The sequence below is a fragment of the Podarcis muralis genome, chromosome 17 (assembly GCF_964188315.1).
Source record: "Podarcis muralis chromosome 17, rPodMur119.hap1.1, whole genome shotgun sequence".
NCBI lineage: Eukaryota > Metazoa > Chordata > Lepidosauria > Squamata > Lacertidae > Podarcis > Podarcis muralis.
Window position 1 is genome coordinate 17408117 of NC_135671.1, and position 6000 is coordinate 17414116.

The following is a 6000-nucleotide window of genomic DNA, read 5'->3' on the forward strand; positions in this document are numbered from 1 at the left end:
TGCCAGAGCAGCAATGTCACGCTGGCCACGTGACCCAGAAGTGTCTTCGGACAGCGCTGGCCCCCAGCCTCTTGAGTGAGATGGGCGCACAACCCTAGAGTCTGTCAAGACTGGCCCGTACGGGCAGGGGTACCTTTACCTTTTTAAGGTGCCATCAAATCTAATGTGCACCTCGGTTTTCAGAACCTTGAAATCAAAAGAAAATATTTGTTGGCAAATGTAAATGTGCCATCGAATCTAAAGCACACCTTAATTTTTGCAATGTAATTTGGCCAAAAAAGGTGAGAACGAGTAAATACAGTATTTTTATAGAAAAACAGTTGCTGGAACTCACCATTCATGCCTCCATTGTTTTCTTATGATGGCAATGGCGCCCACCTGAGAGGTGCCAGTACTGAGTTTCAGTGAGTTCCGGCTGAAGAAAAGCCCTGGTGGAAGGAAGTCTGAGGCTCAGGCAGGAATAAGGAGCTAACTTCCTGAACTGGTGTGGCGAGAAAGAAGCTGAAAGCCTCTGCAGGCTGGGAATTTATCCTTGCCCTGGCCATGGGGCCAAGCACCACTTTTGGTCATATGGACCCATGCCCAGGGGAACACCCTCTGATTCCTGCCACCATTGGCCAATATGACAGCAGGAGGATGATACGGCTGAAATAGGCTGGTTCACAAAGGAGGCCCAAGGCCTGCCCACAATGCCACCTGCCCGAGAAAGGGCAAATGGATTTACTCCCAGGTAACAAAGTACAGAATTGCAACCTAGAATATTCAGTTTTGTTAATAAAGCCACCAGGTTATTTGTGGCTGCCATAGACTATTAAGGCTTTCCCTCCAGAATATCAATAAGGGTATTTGTAGAAGGACAGCTTCAATGTTCTTATTTGCTTCATTCATTATTTACTTATTAAACTTATATTCCAACCTTCTCTTCAAAGTTGCCCAGGTTTGCCACTCTGTAATCCCTATGACATAAGTCTCAAGAGCAGAGGCTCTGAGGAGAACTTCGTTGGAGGTAAAGGTAAAGGTAAAGGTAAAGGGACCCCTGACTATTTCGTCCAGTCGTGACTGACTTTGGGGTTGCGGAGCTCATCTCGCTTTATTGGTCAAGGGAGCTGGCGTACAGCTTCTGGGTCATGTGGCCAGCATGACTAAGCCGCTTCTGGAAAATCAGAGCAGCGCACGGAAATGCCGTTTACCTTCCCACTGCAGCGGTATCTATTTATTTACTTGCACTTTGATGTGCTTTCGAACTGCAAGGGGGCAGGAGCTAACTTATACCTATTGTTATTCATCAATTTATATACTAAAGGTAAAGGGCCCCCTGACCATTAGGTCCAGTCGTGACTGACTCTGGGGTTGCGGCGCTCATCTAACTTTATTGGCCGAGGGAGCCGACGTACAGCTTCCAGGTCATGTGGTCAGCATGACTAAGCCGCTTCTGGCGAACCAGAGCAGTGCATGGAAATGCTGTTTACCTTCCCACTGGAGCGGTATCTATTTATCTACTTGCACTTTGCCGTGCTTTCAAACTGCTAGGTTGGCAGGAGTAGGGACCAAGCAACGGGAGCTCACCCTGTCATGGGGATTCGAACCGCTGACCTTCTGATCGGCAAGTTCTAGGTTTAACCCACAGTGCCACCCGTGTCCCTTTCAATTTATATACTAGTTCATGCCAAATTAGACTTCTAAATAGTCAGCAAGGTATACAAACCAGTTACAAAAAACATTAAAATATAAACATCCACAATCAAAATAGACAATAAAACAACACAGCAATTAAAATATGTATGTATAAATAAATGCTTGTTGACTGCTGAGTTATAAATAACTCCTGCCACCCTCCAAGGACTGAAACCTCTTCTCTTATCCTGAAAATATACTTTTATTTTTTTAGCAAGTAGAAAGCATCCACATTTCATTCTCAGTGTGCTGGGCAGGTCACAAGTGTACATCAAGACTGAATACCTGTCATGGCTAGTGGTCTGGAGGAACGCTGGTAGCTGAACCGAGAAGCAGTCAGTCAAGTGAGCAGGTGGACAAGCAAGGACAGTCCAAGAATAGCTCAGTTTACACTAGAGTTGCTCACATAAAGTAGCCATAGTCAGCAGTCTTAGATGACCACATGGAATCATACTGGTAGCTTGTTTTCACCTGACCACTGCTCAGGTAATAGCTGCAATATCTCCCATGGGTCTTCTGCAGAGATGGTTCTGATGCATAGCAGAGAACAGGTCTGAACCATCTCCTTTTTAAAAAAAAGGTAGGTTTGTAGTTGAAGTGCAGTGGTACCTCGCAAGACGAATGCCTCGCAAGACGGAAAACTCGCAAGACGAAAGGGTTTTTTGTTTTTTGAGCTGCTTTGCAAGACGATTTTCCCTATGGGCTTGCTTCGCAAGACGGAAACATCTTGCAAGTTTGTTTCCTTTTTCTTAACACCGTTAATACAGTTGCGACTTGACTTCGAGGAGCAACTCATAGCACGCGGTGTGGTAGCCTTTTTTGAGGTTTTTGAAGACTTTGGTGATTTTTGAAGCTTTTCCAAAACTTTCCCGACACCGTGCTTCGCAAGACGAAAAAAATCGCAAGGCGACAAAACTCGCGGAACAAATTAATTTCATCTTGCGAGGCACCACTGTATTTCATTGCCCATGGGTCACAACAACACAGAAGCTTGGGGATTTTGTTTTGTCTGCATCTTTAAGTAAGCTAAGTCACACTCCCTGGACTAATTTGCAGTTCAGAATGTAGCTGCCCTTTGTTTTTGCATGTCTTTGAATTTGGTCCTCAAATTTTTTAAAATATAGAGTGAGTTTGGGATATAAAATGTGTACATAAAAACCCACATTTTAAGATAAAATGCATATACAAATAAAGCAAAGGACTCAGCTACATTTGTCAAAAAAACAGTGCTTTGAATGGATTATAAACATGCAACACCAGTTGGCGGTGGTATTCTATGCAATTTTCCATAGTGTTTTTCTTTTATTTTGTTATAACGATTTAATTTCTGACTTATTTATAATGTGTTTTTCCCACTGTGTGTAGATCCACCCTTCAATGCTTTTGTAAATGACAGGTTGATGCAGAAATCGGATGGGACAAATTTACAATGAGCACATGGCAAACAAACAGACTGGAAAGAGATTGATCTGCCCATCTTTCGTCAAACAACCTTTGGTGCCTTGACAATTGAATATAGGTACCTAGATACTTGCTAGGTGGGATCCATAGAATGACAATGCCAGGCCAGTATTAATTCACCTGCTCGTTTAGACATATAGAATCTAAGAGTGTACTTTGAAAAACAAAAACAAAACCTCTGGAAAGACTTAAGGGGCTATGAGAGCTACGGGGTGGGGGGACCTATTATAGGGCCCCAATTAAAGGGGTTTAAAGGGATGGTGTGGGATGTGTTGCTGTAATGAGAGAGTTGTTCGCATCACAATAATCTTTGGAGAAGATAGGGCGGGAACACTAACAAGGAAACTGAACAATGTGAAAATAAACTACTTCACAGCATGCTGCTGGCAAAGATTAGTATATGAGTCAGGTAAGCTATGTTATAATACCCAGCACTTAAAATCTTCTCAAATGCTTTGAAAACATCACCTACGTGTCACTGTTACCTAGATGAAGTATAGGCTCTTCTTCCTATTTTACTCATGGTGAATTGGAAAGCAGCTGAAAGGATGATAGAAAGTAGGCAAATATTTTGTGCTCCCCCTTGCAACACATCTACTGCATGCGTCAAGGCCCAGTGCCCTCCCCCATTTGTTGCATAATAAAACACATGGACACCAGTGCTTTTGGTTAATGGGATAATTAAGGCCACAACTTTATTGGTTACAGATTGTGAGTGGTATTGGCTTAGGCACTGGTATTGAGCCGACTATATCTGACTCCTGCCCGCCATGCAGTAAGGGTCAACCACCAGTAGGAGGAGCCCTGTTGGTGTACAACTAAGAGCTCCCCCAGGGTTCCCGATGGGGTCATGGCATGGCCCTAGCCCATACCCGGGCTTCGGACAAGATCCACACCCCCAGATCCCTTTAACGTAAATATTTTGCACTCCCCCTTGCAACTCATTCACTGTATGTGTGTTCTCACTGCATTGCCACCTTCCTTGTTCCTCTCATCTCTGCCCACCCTGCTATCTTGCTACTCAGCCTCTCCTGCACCATCACCCTTTCAGAAGGGCCAGTCCCACCCCACCTGAGGCAAGGTGAGGCGACCACCTCAGATGACAGGATCCACAGGAGCTGCAGATCCAGCCTCAAAGGAATTCATTGCCTGCTTCTGCTGCCGCCACAGGCATAGCTACAGTTGCAGCAAGCTCCTCATATTTGATAGAGGTAGTTGGGGAATTGCCTTCCTTCAGTATCTCATTTTTTTCCAATCTTAAATTTAATTCTCCGCAATCATTTGTGATTTACATTTTTTTTTTTAGAGTGCTTGTGACAATACATCATCATTTTAGTTTGAATTCCTCCTACTGTACACCTTTTTTCAAAGCAATTTCCTGTGAAGTAATGCATTTTTGTGTCCTATTTTTACCACTTTGTATGTTTTTCTGCACACTGTACACTAGTATATGTATTTTTTTGTACACATTACTGGGCTAGAGAACAGTTGGAGAATTGTGTTTTGCTTTGCATATTATTTCAGAAAGTGCAAATGAGGTTGAGTCACCTTTAAATGTGAATTGAATGTGAATTTCTTCTCCATTGCTAATGGTAGCCCACCAGGCACTTCCAAAGTAGGCTTACTGGCTAGGGGAGAAACAAGCTTAATTCCCCTCAGCCAGTGCCATCTGCATTCATAGATGGGTACAGTTCTATAGCCTATTCTCTTATCTCTACTGCTGGGGGTGTTCCCTAACAGCATGAGGAAATATGCATGTATCATGTTCTCACCACTAGAGATTTAAGAAGGGGTTTGTGTGTTTCTCCCCTGCTTCTGCCCGTATTCATCGCAAGCAGTACTGTTTCCATTCTGCTGCAGTTTGACTTCTGCCCCAAACTATGTTATTCCTTGCACTGCCCACCGTGGCAAAATTATGTCAAGTTAATGGTGTGAATTACATAAGTTGCATTATTCCACCCCATTCATTTCAGTACAATGTAAAAGGGGAGGAAATGCAATCAATTATATGTCATTTGCAGACTGAAAGTAACAACATCAGCAAATACAACTTTTATTTGCTGGATTGATTTCCATTCTGGACATGGGACAAGTAAGTAAGTATTGGCAATTTCCACTCCTGTTTCTGGTTTCATGAGAATTCTCTGGCATCCCTACTCACCACTAGGATTTACAGAATTTGGGGACATCAGGACACACTCAACAGCCCAAGGTAGAATCTTCTTTCCATTTTTAGCTATCCTACCTTGCCTAAGATCACAGTTTTCAGCCTTCCATGGTTTCACATATACACACAGAGGGTTGCAAGCAGACAGAAATGTTTCATGTTTACCTGGGCAATTTATAGTTTGGATGCTCAAGATTCATGCCACAGAAACAGGACGACTTCTTTTTTTTTAACCTCTAAAATTCGTTGTCTAATTGGATGTTCACAGCATTCAGGACGGGAAGATCATTTACAACCTGACAATCCTTTAAGGGAATTTGAGATTTCCACTTTAACCTTTACAACATTGTTATGATTTATGCATTACTGCATCTTGCTAAAGGTTAAAAGCAAAGCACAATCATACACAGCACCATGGGAATATTCTACATTTCGTCATGTCACTCCCCTTTCTTTTCAACCAAATTAGGTTTTTTATTGGGGGGGGGGAATGTTTGCAAGTAAATAGTATGGAGTTCAGTGAGGCTCACTTCCAGATAATAGATTTAATTATATATTCAAGATTCCCAACATATTTCCACCAAATGGAAATGCCCACCATGTTAACATCATCCCCAACCTCACACCCATCTTTCAAGTCTCCCCCACTATTATAGTGACACTATACAAATTCAAATGAAAGTCGTTGCTTCTTCATT